Raw genomic sequence first — 16,164 nt, forward strand, 5'->3', positions numbered from 1 at the left:
TTGCGAAACTCGTTTATGCAGTGATTAATTCGTTTGTCATATAGCTGCGCCTGTCTCGTGGAAGCGCCCCTAACAACAGCCCGAGATAATCTCGACATGAAAGGCGCCGCTCAATACAAGAAGCGTCGCTGCGGGCCACGTAGCACCGCGCTCGGTGTCGACGCCGAGTCATCTGACACGTGTCCGCCCTTCATCGCGGATTCCGACGGTGTCCTCGCTGTACGCGTCACATCCCGAAAACAGAAGCATATGTCAGGGCGTATTCTGCGAGTCGATACCGCAACATTTATCTTACAATTCCGAACGAATCTCTTCCCCTTCCCCCTTCCATTCTCTTTTTTTTTTCCTGTTTTGTTTTACTTTTCTCCGCGCTCGGGTATCAGGAGTCCGGCGCAGCCGGAGGATTTGTTTGATCAATCTCCCTTATCGGTCGCCTGACAATCGCTGCATCACCGTGATTAAAAGGCAGCACAAATCAAAGCAGAGTAAACCTCATTCGTTTGTCAGAGGAGCATCGCATTTCATTGTTCCACAACACAATGCCACTCGGCGCGCTCCTCCTTTTTCCTCGTCTACTTTGCTCCTCCTTTTTTGTGTGTCCTATTCCTCTCTCCGCCGGCGCAGTTGTCAGGCGCCTCGGCGGACAGAGAGAGAAAGAGAGAGAGAGAGAGCCACAATGTTATCGCTTACCGGCCATCGCCATTAGCAGCAACAGTAACTCTCTATCCACTACGCACAGGAAATAAGTCCTTAAGTTCGGATACGGCTTGCCGACATTTGCTTACAGCAGTGAAATCTAATTGACACAAATTCCATCCGAGATAAAACTGAGACGGGAAAAGGGAGGGGCAGCACGAGATAAAAAGGTGAATCGACCGGGACGCGGAGGGAAAAATATTTAAGTTTCTGCTTTAGATTTAGATCTAGCACTAGGGAGGGCACGGAAGACTCCTCCAGAAATGGAAGAAAAAAGAATTGGGGTAAAAAAAAAGAAGAAGAAATAAACAGAGAAAGGAGGAAGGCCGGAACGTCTGGAGAAGAAGAAACCATTAGGAAGGGCGGCTATTATTCTCGGTGGCATTGTTTATCGGTGGCCGTGTTGGCGTTGTTAACCCTTTGTAGCGAGCGATGTCAACCCCGCGTCTGCGACGGAATGCCGAGGGGCGCGCGCCGTGTCGTTAGGACCGGGGCCTGCGTTCGCAGTCGAGGCTATACCGCTCTCCATTTCCGACCGGTAAAATCGAATCAGAACCTTTACCATTGTCATCGTAAAGGAACAGTGCTGAAGTGGACGATGATTCAGAATGTGTTCTTTTTTTGCAAAATAGTCACTGCGTGTAAGACGACTGAGTTATTGATGCGTTTCGTTTGCAATCATCATCAGAAAATATTAAAAGATTACAGAGAACACAAAAATATCATGGTGGAGGTGGTTCAAATACAAGCAACGATAAATAAGTAGAAATGCAACATAAGAGTGCACAATAACCACATACCACTCCGCTAAACTTGTACTTCGATGCTGTTGGTTGTAAGCCTACTATCCAGCACATGCATTCACAATTAGATACAAAATGCTCCCTTAACGCCGGTCGCTGTGGCCGAGCGCTTCTAGGCGCTTCAGTCCGGAACCGGGCTGCTGTTACGGTCGCAGGTTCAAATCCTGCCTCGGGCATGGATGTGTGTGATGTCCTTAGGTTAGATAGGTTTAAGTAGTTCTAAGTCTAGGGGACTGGTGACCTCAGATATTAAGTCCCATAGTGCTTAGAGCCATTTGAACCATTTTGAAGCTCCCTTAACGTCCTGATAAGGTCGCGCATTTGCCTATATCAAGGGGTATTTCCAGCAGTACAAGTTTTTATTAATTTCCCATAAATGCATACCTGCATTTCTGTCTGTTTTCATACACTTAATTTATTTTCATACATGGTTTCCTTATGCCCACGCCCCAACCGGCCTCTACCCTACCTTCCGTCTCCGTCATTCACCATTTCAGTGTCCGCCTCCAGTAGTTGAGTGGAAAGGAGACAGCGGGAACGGCGGGAACGGCTACCGAAGGCTGTTACTCTGAGTCCACACGGCAGTACGACTGAACACCCTACGGTCGATGGATATGCTGCAGCGAGTGTTAATAGTCAACCTTTATCTCGGGCCTATGATGTCCCACCTGACACACCTTCTCCCCTTGACGCGCATGATAGCTATGAGGATTCAGGCGGCTTTTGGGTACTATGTATGCCTGGGACAGCTCTTTAAGGTACAGTACAACACGCTTACTCTTCCAGTACAGTGAACGTACACGAGAAGGCGTGTGCCATGTATATTAGTACTATGCTCAAACGGTGGCGCAACAGGAATCATTCGCTTACGGGGACGATCATCGAAGAACTAGTACCAACATCGCATCTTCCTCCAGTCAGTGTCGGCCATATATCGCCCCCGGTAACGTATGTGCGCACGTTCATCGTGGAACACAGTTACGTTCGAGAGCGTTTACCGACGACCCGACATTCGACATCGAAGGACGTGTACCATCTGCTTCTTCGACAGATCGCCCAGAATAGGGTGCAACGGAAACATCCAGCCGTTAATTGGCACGTGGTGTGGCGCACGGTACACCACCCCCACCTTCCTACAACTGTCAGATCAACATTGGTACATTGTAGTGAACCGAAAATAGCCTACGAATGATAAAAAGTGTGCAATACATTTGGCGGATTCGCCATGTGTCAGCAATGCGGCGTGCTGGATACGGACGACCATCGGCTGGTCTGCGGCGAGGCACTGGCTGTCTGGACTCTCGCAAGTAAGATAATAGCGTTCATGCGTCGCACTATCTATACAGCAGTCTCTTCTGACATAGTATTTTTTTCCAGAGGAAACGTATTTTCCGCGTCATAAGACGAACGCAGTGGCGTGGATCACAGGTATGACGGTCCATTACATATATAGAGACACACGTCTGGACGTACTGGATTACTGGCAATACTTGCAAGATGGACACACAAAACTATTACGGCTACAAAAGTACAAGGACTGGTATGCCAATTTCCTAGTAACGGTTTTTGCGGACCCGCCATATACTTGGGGTGTGCCGGGTGCGTAAAGATGAGCGGCGATGCTGTCGTGGTGAAACCGACCAAGTAAAGTGATCAACTAAGGACTACTTTGCGAGTATGCGACCTAGGTAAAACTAACGCTTGCACAGTTAGCAATGGGATGTATTTCAAATTTTGTTTTCATATCTATAAATACTTTTCCTTAGGGTGCCAGAGGTGGCCCCACTCTGACTTTGTTGTTATTTCATGCTGCTTGGTAGGACGGCAGCGAGGTTCCTTCCAGGACAGTTATAATGTGTAAGGACGTACTATGCTAATTTTGTGAATAATAAAGGTTTCTGCTTCTCCTAAAAAAAAAAATGGTCAGCGCGACAGAATGTCAATCATAAGGGCCTGGGTTCGATTCCCGGCTTGGTTGGAGATTTTCTCAGCTCAGGGACTGGGTGTTGTGTTGTCCTAATCATCACCATTTCATCCCCATCTACGCGCAAGTCGCCGAAATGGCGTCAAACCGATAGACTTGCACCCGGCGAACGGTCTACCCGACGGGAAGCCCTAGACACACGGCATTTCCATTTTTACCATTTCAGTATGTGGATATATTTTTATCAAATTTATTCACCTGCATTTCTTTGCTTTTACTTTATATATGTTTTAAAAAATTGAGAGAGAAAATCATTTTCATAAACCTTTATGATTTACGTAAATTTTGAATCAATATATGCATTTGTGTTTAACGCTTTGACGTGTCACCACCAGTGCCACCTGGTGGCGATTTTGTCAATTGCGGCGTCTTGCATGGAATGTGTAACATGCACACGACTCCATACTGTTCGCATGGAGTTTTATCCCAAGCAGTGGTACGTGGTTCTTATGCACTCTGATTTTGCGTGTCTACTTATTTGTCTTAGCTCGTATATTAACAAACTCCACTGTGATAATCTTGTGTTCTCTGTAACTTTTTCAGATTTTTTGATGATGATTGCAATCCAAATGCGTCAATAGCTCATTCGCTTTACACCAAGAGGTTAATTTACAAAAACGAATAAATTTAGAATCAACGTCCATTCCGGCACTGTTCCTTCATGGTAATCTAGGGGCGCATATGTCTTGCCGGACTACAGGACACATCTTGGCTTAACTGCACTTTTCATTTTTTCCATTTCCACATACTGATAAACATGAACACCGCTAACCTTCACTGTATAATAGTTTGTGAATCTCTGAATAATTCAGAAATAGTGTAAAACGGCTAAAAACAATTTCTCATTCAGTTTTATTCATGTGAACTTCATTTGCTTAATATCCAACTGTGATTTTCTCACGGAGACCTCCCGAATGAAAGAATCCAGCGAATGCCAACAGCGATACAATTAGTGGTCTGTGTCGATGTATCTGTTGATACCTGCAGTAATAACTGAATCCGTCGTTGCATAACGGGGATAAGTCAAGAAAATCGTGAAAATGAGTTAAAAGCGCCACGGCCTTCTTTCACCGTGTACGTACCCTGTCTGATCAAATGTCGCCGGGCACCTGTTAGTGGACATTAATACGGGGTGTGGCCACCATTCGCCTTTATAATGGCTTGAACGCTTCTGCAGACACTTTCACTGAGGCTTCTATATACCTGTGGAGGACAGACATAACTGAAGCAAGAGAGGGTGGTGATGTTAGACGGTTGGTATCTGGAGCGAAGTTGGCGTTCTAATTCATCCCAAAGATGTTCCTTTGGATTCAGGTCCGGACTCTAGCCAGGACTGCCCATTTCAGGAGTGTTATTGTACACAAACTAATGCCTCACAGACGCTCCTTTCTGCCAGGTTGTATTGTCATCCTGATACCATCATCGCCTGCGAACTGTTTTTTTACAGTAGCAGTACACAGTGCAGTGAAATGTATTCATATCCTTCGGCATTTAGAATTTTCTTAAAGGGAGATTGTACCTTATATACTTACTACGTTAAATTTGTCAATTTTATGTACATTTATCTCGTCAACGGTTCATGATAATGTTATAAAATTTTAATGGCTGGTGGAGAAAGAGTCTCTCTCCATTGACCTGTTTTTGAAGATAGGTCGCTTGCATAATTTATTTTTTAGAGAATTTTTTGCAAATTGTAAAATTTTTGCACATACTTAAGCTTTATTAATTCATAATTTCTACAATATTAAACTGAACTTCTTTAAAAAATGCATCATTGATGTTCAGCCCAGTTTCTGTAAGTTGTGTAAGTTTAATTGTTCTATGATGGTAAGTTCCTGAAAAAATGTACCTAATCATTAAAAAAATAAAATCTCAGGAATCCGGCTTTAAAGACGAACGTAGTTGGTTACTGACCTTAGAACATCCCTATACCAGTCGGCCACGGTGGCCGAGCGGTTCTAGGCGCTTCAGTCCGGAACCACGCGGCTGCTACGGTCGCAGGTTCGAATCCTGCCTCGAGTATGGATGTGTGTGATGTCCTTAAGTTAGTTAGGTTTAAGTAGTTCTAAGTTCTAAGTCCCACAGTACTTAGAGCCATTTGAGCCATTTGAACCCTGTACCACATCCTGGGTCATCTGCATTTTCTTCATGCTCCCTATCTCTCTTAGCATTCCTTGCGCGCATTCTTGCCTTCCTAGCCATCATAGTCACTTCATAATCAGCTTTCTTCACACGGACAGCATCCAGTTGAGAACATGCCATCGCCATATTTTCCCCAGGTTGTATGCCTTACTTTTGAAGCAGACTAACTCTCCCCACATTGCCGTAGTAAAAATGAAAGAACTGTATCATAAACACCCAAATTCAGTGCATCGTTCCCTACAAATACTGCAGTCCCACATCGGGCAGTGCTATCTTCATAACAAAATAAAGTATCACTAACATGACAGACTTTACAAACTGCAAATAAAGATATGGCAAATGACAATACTTCCATTTCTATTACAATATCGCCACTTGTCTGTTGATTATTATATTTAGTACTTACAAACGATTCCGCACTTGAATCAGTGTTCAGCTTTCTTCTTGAAGCACTGATCCTAATACCCGTATTTCCACTACTAGAAATATCACTCGCAATCACTGAGGAAGTTGTAGTTGAATCTAACCTAGAACAGCGTGCAGGATTCTCACTGACAAAATCCCTATTATTTACACTATTGTCATCATTAGCTACCATTGCTTTCGGGTTTCTTCCAGGCCCTCCTTTTCATTTCTTGTATACTCTTCCAATTCGAGACATCTTGTCACAAGAACAAACTTTCAGATGTAAACAATCACACAAACCGCTCCGGAAACACAAGGCACAAGTGAACATAGCGTGCGAACAGGGCACCCAACTATGAGCACGAAATATTTTCACAAATCAGCAAATTAGGTTTTTGAAGTTCAGGAAGTTGACAGAAGGCAAAAGAGGGGCTTGGCAACATGTGCTGCCCTTAAAATAAATGAATATTTAGAGCCATTAATAGCTAAAGTGCCCTTAGAAAACATATTTCCCTAGTAAAACACACTCCAAGGAATGTTTATGAGCAAAAAAATTTTTTATTTTTATTTTGCCCCGTACGAAGGTACAATCTCCCCTTAAGGAGACCACATCCTAACAACTAAAAACACACCCATACCATAACACCACCTCTTCCGTATTTCACTGTTCGCACCACACGTGATGGCAGTTAATGTTCCCCAGGCATTCGCCAGACCCAGAGCCTTCTATCGGATTGACTGTGGATATATGATTTATCACTTCACCTCACTCGTTTCCGTTGGTCCACTGCCAGGTGGCGTCGCTGTTTACACCACTTCAACCGTTGCTTAGCATCGACTACAGAAATTGTGGTTCATGAGGAGCTACTCGACCACTATAGCCCATTTTATAAACTTCATAAGCACAGTCATTGTGCTAGCTCGCGATATTTTACGACCACTGCGCTACGGTCCCAGTCCGCCGATACATGGCTTAGTCGTGTTTTTACTTCACAGTCACAGCAACAACAGTCGACTTGGGCAGCTTTAGAAGGGGTGAAACGTACCTGATGGATTTATTACTCAGGTGACATCCAATGACTAGTTCACGTTCAGAGCCACTGAACTCTCCTGGTCGACCCCTCCTGCTGTTTTGGTTCTCTACTGACAACACAACATTACCTGCTTCTCTTCATACTGTCGGGTCTGCCTCTCGAGACATCTGTTAATCGTTTTCGCATTACATAGGGGTGTCCGTGTACTTTTGACACGGATAGCAGACTAACGCAAGCAACCCAGTCATTTCAGTAGTGGGTTAAGACATGCCACCTTTCTCCATTTAAGTAACTGAGGGACGCACACACGACTTCCAATAAGGTGAGTTCTGGGAAAATGGCGGATATGATTGAAGTAGCAGGCAATTCACAGAAAGAAGTGTGTTGGATTAGTGGTGAGTGTAATGAAAGGTAACTATTACAGCAACGTAATCAAGAACAGTGCGTTAAAGGATATGCAACATGTCAGCTGGACTGGAAATCTGTACCGAGCCATAAAACAGTGTATTCTGTATTCTGATGTCATAGTTCCTATACAGATACAATGGGTCGCTTAGGCAACTACGTAGATCTGAAGATGATCGAATGTTATTGAAACTAGTCATACCATAAAAATGTGCAACTGAGAATAAAATATAAACGGTATTTAAAAATTTACGTGTGTTTTAATCTTTTGAGAGACTAAGCTGTTACAATAACAAACTATTCGCCAACAGAAATGAACAAGATATTCATTTACAAAGACTAATACAAATAAAACGAAGACGACGGTCAGAGAATGCAATCATAAGCAAACATTCTTATATTTATAATATAACGTCCTTAAGAGTGTCAGTACAAAGGAAGAAGTGCATAAGACAGCAATTGTTAGTCTGTACGCTATAGGGAAGAAGCAAGGCGAGCGACTGCATAATTTTCTCTATCGGGGACAATCCCCTAAAGATATAAGGTGATTGAATGAAAAATGGAATACCATACCAGCAGAAAAATTCTATCTGATCCAGGAAAACATAATTTTCTCCCAATTAAAGATACATACTACTGCGACAAAACTGTAAAATATTTAGATGATGCCTCAATATAACAACAATGAACGACTTTTTTACTGCAAAATACTTTGATGGTGGCGTGAAATATAAGTTTTATCTAAACCACTTTCGGGAAAATTTTACACTGGGTTTTGACTCACCACAAGTGATGTGCCCATCAGTCATAAGGGAGTAGAGGTAAAATAAAAAGTTCAAACCTCAAATTTGTGTGAATCCGCCATGAGTGCAGCTGTTGGAGAACTTATGGTTCATAAACGCACAGTAATAAATTTTGTTCTAAATTGCAAGAGGTAGAAGAAAAATGAAGAGAAACTTGAAATACGCTTCTATTTTATGCAGAACCATCCTTCACCGAATATATCTGTGCAGTAAAATTTTTATTATAGGTGATTGTGAGTGAAAATATTTAGTACTCAATCTTACAGACAATAAGGCACTTGTTATTCTCATTTTGCTTGCACTGACCCACTTGGGAATGTTTCATAAGATCGTTCACTATTTCCCACAGCAAGGTCATTCAGTTCTTCCATCTGACCGCGATTTTGGTGTAGTGAAAGGTAAAGTCAGAAGATCATACAGTGCATATCTGCCAGAACAATATGTCTTAATCAACCAGGCAACCGTGAACAATAAATTCTCTGTAAATGCATTCACTTGTAATGACGTAATGAACTTAAAAGACTGGTGATCAGAATTTTACAAGAGTATCTGCTGCTCAGTAACCATACTTGGCATAAAAAGTGAAAAGTAAACAATATTTTCTCCAGCACAGTTTAATGAATTTGTTTACTCAAACGACAAAACCCCGTTTTTAACTGCCAGTGTTTACATTGGAAATAGTGTCACTCACCAAGTAGTTTCTTTGCGAAAACCTGTCACTGGATGTGTAACATTGACCACACAAAAGCATGCATTGGGAATATTCCCATTAACACGAAAATCCAGGACATTCAAAAAGTGAAGCAGTACATTCCAACAGAACATACTTAAAGTTCATGGACTAAAGATGAACTAAATCGCCCGTCTTGTGACACTGTAAGTAACCAGCGTTCTACCTTTTTCTTTGGAGGTTCTCTTTAAAATATTTACTGTAACCATGAAATAAATCTTTATTAACCAGTAGTGATAGCTACTCAAAGCAAATCTATATTATTTCTTTCCATTTAAGCTAATTCATCTGATTGTGCTATTGGAACTAGTGGATAAGCTAGGTTTGACTGTTCATTGATTTACATAAATACTTTATCTCAAGTTCCATTTTATTGTAATATAAATTTTTACTTTTACTGGAAAAAATCAGCATAGATTCTACTTCATATTAAGTACCTTACAAATTCTTTTTACGGGAGAAATAAGACCACATATTGCAAAATACTATGAAACTTTGGATTTGTCACCTGTACACTTTTTAATGTTGTAACTTAGTCGTTTTCAATAACATTTACTAAAAACACGTGTGTTTCAATACTTCCTTTTTGCTTACCCGACACTTCGTTGCAGAAAGGGGCTAAGTAAAATTTCGATTAAAAATATTTTGAAAACCTGTTTGATACATCAAGCACAGTTAAACTTCTTGAACATAAAACAAAACCTGGCAAAAAAGTTATAGATATTTCCTAATTATTGAAAGAGAAAGCACGTTTTCTTTCATTGTCTCAAAAGTTACATTCCCCTTTTTGCAATGACCGACTCCATTATTTTGCCGATAGAAAGCAGACATCCGTGCGTAATACAAAGATATCCGCAGTACTGATTACTTTGTGGCGAAGTTAAAAAACAAAATCAACATTACTGTATTCGAGTATTTGAGCTATATCCGATCGATGATAATAATTATTTTTGTTTTAAACCACGAGATCTCACTTATCTAGTATCATAGCTGTACCAGTCCAACAAATAAAAATATTAGCTAATTCCTACTCTGCAGGTAATGCCCACCTCAGGAATAAGCTATGCTGCACTCTCCACAGAAGTTCAGAGCTCTGGTGACCTTAAGAAGAAACTAAAACACTTCGTTCTGTCACCCTCATAATATTTCCCCAAAAATTAACGCACACGACCAGCTTTCCCTTTGCCAAATAGTATAGTAAGTGCTCTCATCTTTTCCCAGTTAGGCTGCTTTCTCTTTTCATTTCTCTGTCAGTCAAATCACTCCCTTTTCTCATGTTTGCATTAATTGTGTTTGGCCATGTTGCTCTTCCTCTAATTCTTTCACCCCTCCTCTCACGTCCACTGCTGCCAGCGCTCATAGTTTAAATACGCCTTTAATTTCTTTTTATAGTTATATCTCTCATGAAAGAATTTAAACAGCCCATTTTTCTGCAGTACAGTAATTTCTAGATGTTGTATTCTATACTGGATGCAAATTAATAACATGCTTATCAATGATATGTGAAAGTAAAATTTGTGGAATGACTTATTAGATGTAAGAAATGGCTTGGTGACGCTAATCTGACTAGATTAAATAAATCAATAAATAAAATACATAAATAAATAAATTATTACGCATTCGTGACGGAGAGTTAGTGTGTAGTGTTGAAAGCTCAGTATCATGGAGAGAGCAGATGCGTTGTCGACTTACCAAGGGCTGAAGGGGGCGATACGTTCTGCTTCCTTGTTTTCCGCATGTTTCATACGTCGATTCTTCTTCCATCGTACCGGGAGCAGCTGCCTTTAGGCTGAGTCTTGACTCCTCTATATCACATACTACTTGTTCGGCGAACCATTTCTTAATGTACCAAAGTTCCTTTTAAATATACGAGGGCTATTTGGAAAACAAGGAACGATAGGTAGCAAAATGGAAACCACAGTGCAAATCAAAACAGTTTTATTTGTAACAGTTAGCTACAACTCCCAGCTACCAACTTTCCAATGCCCTCGTTATAGAATGCAGCCGCCAGTGCTTCCCGCCAATTCTCTACGCTGACCTACAGCTCGTTGTCTGTGCCAAAATGTTGTCTTCATAGCCAGCGGTTCATGTGAGCAGAGGTGAAGCTCAGAGGGAGACAATTACGGGCTGTATTGTGGGTAATCAAACATTTCCAATTGGAAACGATGCAGGAGCATCTTCATTGCCCCTGCAGAATCCGCCTGAGAATTGTCTTGAAGAAGAAAACGCACGACAGTTATGTTCAGGCGAAATTTGTCACCAGGCCTTTCTACTTGGCGGGAGGCACTATTGTTCTAGGTACCTTTATGTGCTCCCTGTGTGCTCAGAACTTTAAAAAAAAAAACCGCGTAATGCGATCGACGGGAGTACTAGAGACATTGCCCAACACACCTGTACAAAGCTTCATAGGATTTTCACTGTGGTTTCCATTTCGCGACCGATCGTCCCTTACTTTCCCAATAACCATCGTATTTACGTGTACACATTGAAACTCTTATTCCATTGTGAAGTGTAGTACGCTAACATGATTTAACGTTATATTAAATTAAGGTATATTGATTAAATGAACTATATATCTAACATTTAACAGTACGAGAGAGGTGACGACAACTGGTAACACAACTTGACTTCTTCTCCCTTCCCAGTGTTGCAGAAATATCCCATGAAAACTTTCTTACAACCCGTTTCGGAAATTACGACAGTTAGTGTGTGTTGTGTTAAACTGTGGTCGTGACCAACATCTGTACTCTTAGTGTGTGGAATGAAGAAATCCGACTCCTGCAGACGAAAATTGAGGACAATCGCAAGCCAATCTCCAGGTCTCCGGAGTACCGAATACGTTAAAATTTTGACATCCTTGCACACAGATGAGGATAAAAAAGTTGTGAATGGTGGTGCGGGTGCGACAGAATTTCTCTTATCCATATAGACCTTTCCGAACTAACCATGTTGTGTAATTTGATGTTACTGGGAGCTAGAGATAATTTTATAAATCCATATCGCCCTGAGACCATGCTTTCCTGTCAGGTGCGTTCAAAAAGAAACGAGCCGCAGGCTGTATAATGAAGACGGCTGAAGGGATCGTGATGCCACTATGCTTAAGCAAGGAATTGTGATCCGTAAATGAGCGTTGAGGCCCCAAAGCCACAGCTAGAGAGACGTAGGCGCACACCCACTGACGACAGTGCGAGCACTTGCACACATCGTCTGTCCGCTGCACTTTAGTAGTGCTGAAAGCAGAAAAACAGGCGCTTCAAAAGAAGTGAAAAGGAGTGCAGTGCATCTTCCGACAGAGGAAGGTGTGCAGGGAGCGGAAATTCATCAAAGAGCGTTGCATGTCCGTCACAAAGATCGAGGCGAGACACAAGCAAAGCAAGGAAGGAAGGATGTCGTTGGCCGATGACGCACGATCTGGAACGCCACACCCCATTAGTGCTACCATTGTTCAGCAGATGGATACAGTCGTTATTGAGGACTGGCGAGTAATTGTGACAGTGATTTCCCAAGAGGTGGGTTGAATATCGGAATTCGAACGAACATTCAGGGCTCTCCGAACCCTCGAGCCATTTCTCGGTGAATATCCGTTCCATGCTCTCCTTCCGCTGTAAGGAAACGGACCACATCCCATCATTCTTCGTTTGAAGGCTCTATTTCTCTGTTTTCAGCACAACTGAGTGTAGTGGATGGTCGATGCTTGAACGTGTCCGCTTTATCCTCACATAGCTGTCTGCCTATTTCCCTCTAGCGGCGAGTTCGGGGTCTCTGTGTTCCCATTGGGACCATTCCTTCTTCCGAAGGCAGTAGCGTTACGATACGTTGAGCGGTTTTCATTTTACAGCTCCCGGTTCGCTTCTTTTTGAATCCACGTTATAGTATTCAGTCATTCGCTGCCATAGTCTCAATGAGGTACGTTAACTACTTAAAAAAAAGTTGACTAAATGATTGGTTCCAGAATGAAGTTTTCACTCTGCAGTGGAGAGAGGCTGATACGAAACTCTCTCTCTCTCCCTCTCTCTCTCTCTCTCTCTCTCTCTCTCCCTCTCCCTCTCTCCAATTTTTTTTTAAGGAGCGTTCCCGGCGCCCAAGGGGAGGTGTGATCGTTTATTTATTTATTTTGCTTTTCGTTCTTTGTTTTTTATTATTATTTATTTATTTTTGTCATTAATACCACCGAGAATATCAGGAAACTGGCGTCACGCGAGGAGGAGGGCGCAGCAAGACGTCAGACCAAGAAGAACATTGCGACTACCAGTGGATATGTGTGGTGCGTGTCCGCAAATTCACCTCACAGAGTTCGTCTTTGTTTGCGGGAGGAATCCAGCGTCCGGAAAGAGGAGCAGTTGAGTAGCCATCTGATGAGGAGTCGTACAGATAATTAGGGACAATATCTATCGCACCAAGAACCAGACACTTCTCGTCGATCTGCATACCAGGCGGTGCTCGTCTGTGTCCAAAACATCGCAGTCGACACACGACGGGGTGTCTGCGAGCTGAATCATGTCAAGGCGTGACCAGCATACTTGCTTCCCGTTGACAGTAAGGTACCATGCAGACTGGACGTCAGTGTCAAGACAAGGAGCGCACACCCATCGCCAAAGGGCACGTCAGTCGACGCGAGGTAGCTTCCTCTCAACCACATTCGGTGACCTGTGCTGCTGAAGGAAAACATAGATGGCCTTCGTGGACGTCAGTATCAAAGTACGGATATAGCTCAGTTCAAGGAAACAGTGAAGGAACTAAATGGAGGGCGGCGGGACTTCCGAAAGTTGGATAGGTGCTGGTTGTGGTGCAAGGGCCTCCAGTAATAGGCTGGTAAGGCAGTTAGGACTACGGTGCCACAGTGTCATGTGAGAGCCAATGAAAAGGGCTGCCGCTCTGTCAGGCACATGATACAGACCTAAACCGCCCCTGCGCCGCGGGAGGGTGAGGATCTTGTACCTTATCTTGAACATCTTAGCTGACATCGAAATAAGTGTCCAAGGAATAGAAAAGCAACTGAAATCACTCAACAGAGGAAAGTCCACTGGCCCTGACGGGATACCAGTTCGATTCTACACAGAGTACGCGAAAGAACTTGCCCCCCTTCTAACAGCCGTGTACCGCAAGTCTCTAGAGGAACGGAAGGTTCCAAATGATCGGAAAAGAGCACAGGTAGTTTCCGTTTTCAAGAAGGGTCGTCGAGCAGATGCGCAAAACTATAGGCCTATTCTCTGAGATCGATCTGTTGTAGAATTTTAGAACATGTTTTTTGCTCGCGTATCATGTCATTTCTGCAAACCCAGAATCTACTCTGTAGGAATCAACATGGATTCCGGAAACAGCCATCGTGTGAGACCCAACTCGCTTTATTTGTTCATGAGACGCAGAAAACATTAGAAACAGGCTCCCAGGTAGATGTCATTTCCCTTGACTTCCGGAAGGCGTTCGATACAGTTCCGCACTGTAGCCTGATAACAAAGTAAGAGCCTACGGAATATCAGACCAGCTGTGTGACTGGATTGAAGAGTTTTTAGAAAACAGAACACAGCATGTTGTTCTCGATGAAGAGACGTTAACAGACGTTAAAGTAACCTCTGGCGTGCCACAGGGGAGTGTTATGGGACCATTACTTCTCACAATATATATTTAAATGACATAGCAGATAGTGTCAGAAGTTCCATGCGGGTTTTCGCGGATGATACTGTAGTATACAGAGAAGTTGCGGCATTAGAAAATTGCAGCGAAATGCAGGAAGATCTGCAGCGGATAGGCTCTTGGTGCAGGGAGTGGCAACTGACCCTTAACATAGACAAATGTAATGTATTGCGAATACATAGAAAGAAGGATCCTTTATTGTATGATTATATGATAGCAGAACAAACACTGGTAGCAGTTACTTCTGTAAAATATCTGGGAGTATGCGTGCGGAACGATTTGAAGTGGAATGATCATATAAAATTAATTATTGGTAAGGCGGGTGCCAGGTTGAGATTCATTGGGAGAGTCCTTAGAAAATGTAGTCCATCAACAAAGGAGGTGGCTTACAAAACACTCGTTCGACCTATACTTGAGTATTGCTCATCAGTGAGGGATCCGTAGAAGGTCGGGTTGACAGATGAGATGGAGAAGATCCAAAGAAGAGCGGAGCGTTTCGTCACAGGGTTATTTGGTAAGCGTGATAGCGTTACGGAGATGTTTAGCAAACTCAGGTAGCAGACTCTGCAAGAGAGGCGCTCTGCATCACGGTGTAGCTTGCTGTCCAGGTTTCGAGAGGGTGCGTTTCTGGATGAGATATCGAATATATTGCTTCCCCCTACTTATATCTCCCGAGGAGATCACGAATGTAAAATTAGAGTGATTCGAGCGCGCACGGAGGCTTTCCGGCAGTCGTTCTTCCCGCGAACCACACGCGACTGGAACAGGAAAGGGAGGTAATGACAGTGGCACGTAAAGTGCCCTCCGCCACACACCGTTGGGTGGCTTGTGGAGTATACTGTAGGTGTAGATGTAGAACAGCAAGCCATGGCAAACAAACGAACCCAATGCCGCTAGCATGCGGTGGCTCATGGATGGCGGAATAGGAAGTGTCTGTACAACGCGGAGGATACTTGACGCGAAATATTCATTTACGTATTGCGTGCCTTGCAGAAGATCGAATGCTCGTAAACGGTGAACTAAGAGCGCAGCTCGTAGCTGGGAAAGTAGACATCGGCAGCTGAGGGCAATTGTCCGCCACAGATCACTTGCAAAACAGAGTTCTAAGCATCGGAGAGTATCAGCTACACGCAAACGAGCAGCGCTGTCCGCAGGAAGCCCACCAACTCTAGCCATGGCGCTCGATTTGCGGACGTTAAGGCAGTTACCGGAAGCTTCGCCGTAGGTGGTAACCCACGCCAGAGACTCCCTGATCTCAGCACCGCTACAATAACGATGACGAGATCGTCCGCATATACAGTGCAACTGATTATGTGGTCACCGAGAGACATCCCAGACAGGCGTTGACGGAGGTCGCAAAGCAAGGATTCCTTTGCGTATGCATACAACAATGCAGAGAGCGGGCAGCATTGACGCACTGGTGGACGGATCGAGATGGGAGGAAAAAGGCGGCCATTGTGGAGTACACGAGACGTAGCTCCACGAAGGAGGCGCAGTACGACGTCGACGGTAGTACCAGGGTAACCCA

This window comes from Schistocerca americana, chromosome 1 (genome assembly GCF_021461395.2).
Source record: "Schistocerca americana isolate TAMUIC-IGC-003095 chromosome 1, iqSchAmer2.1, whole genome shotgun sequence".
NCBI lineage: Eukaryota > Metazoa > Arthropoda > Insecta > Orthoptera > Acrididae > Schistocerca > Schistocerca americana.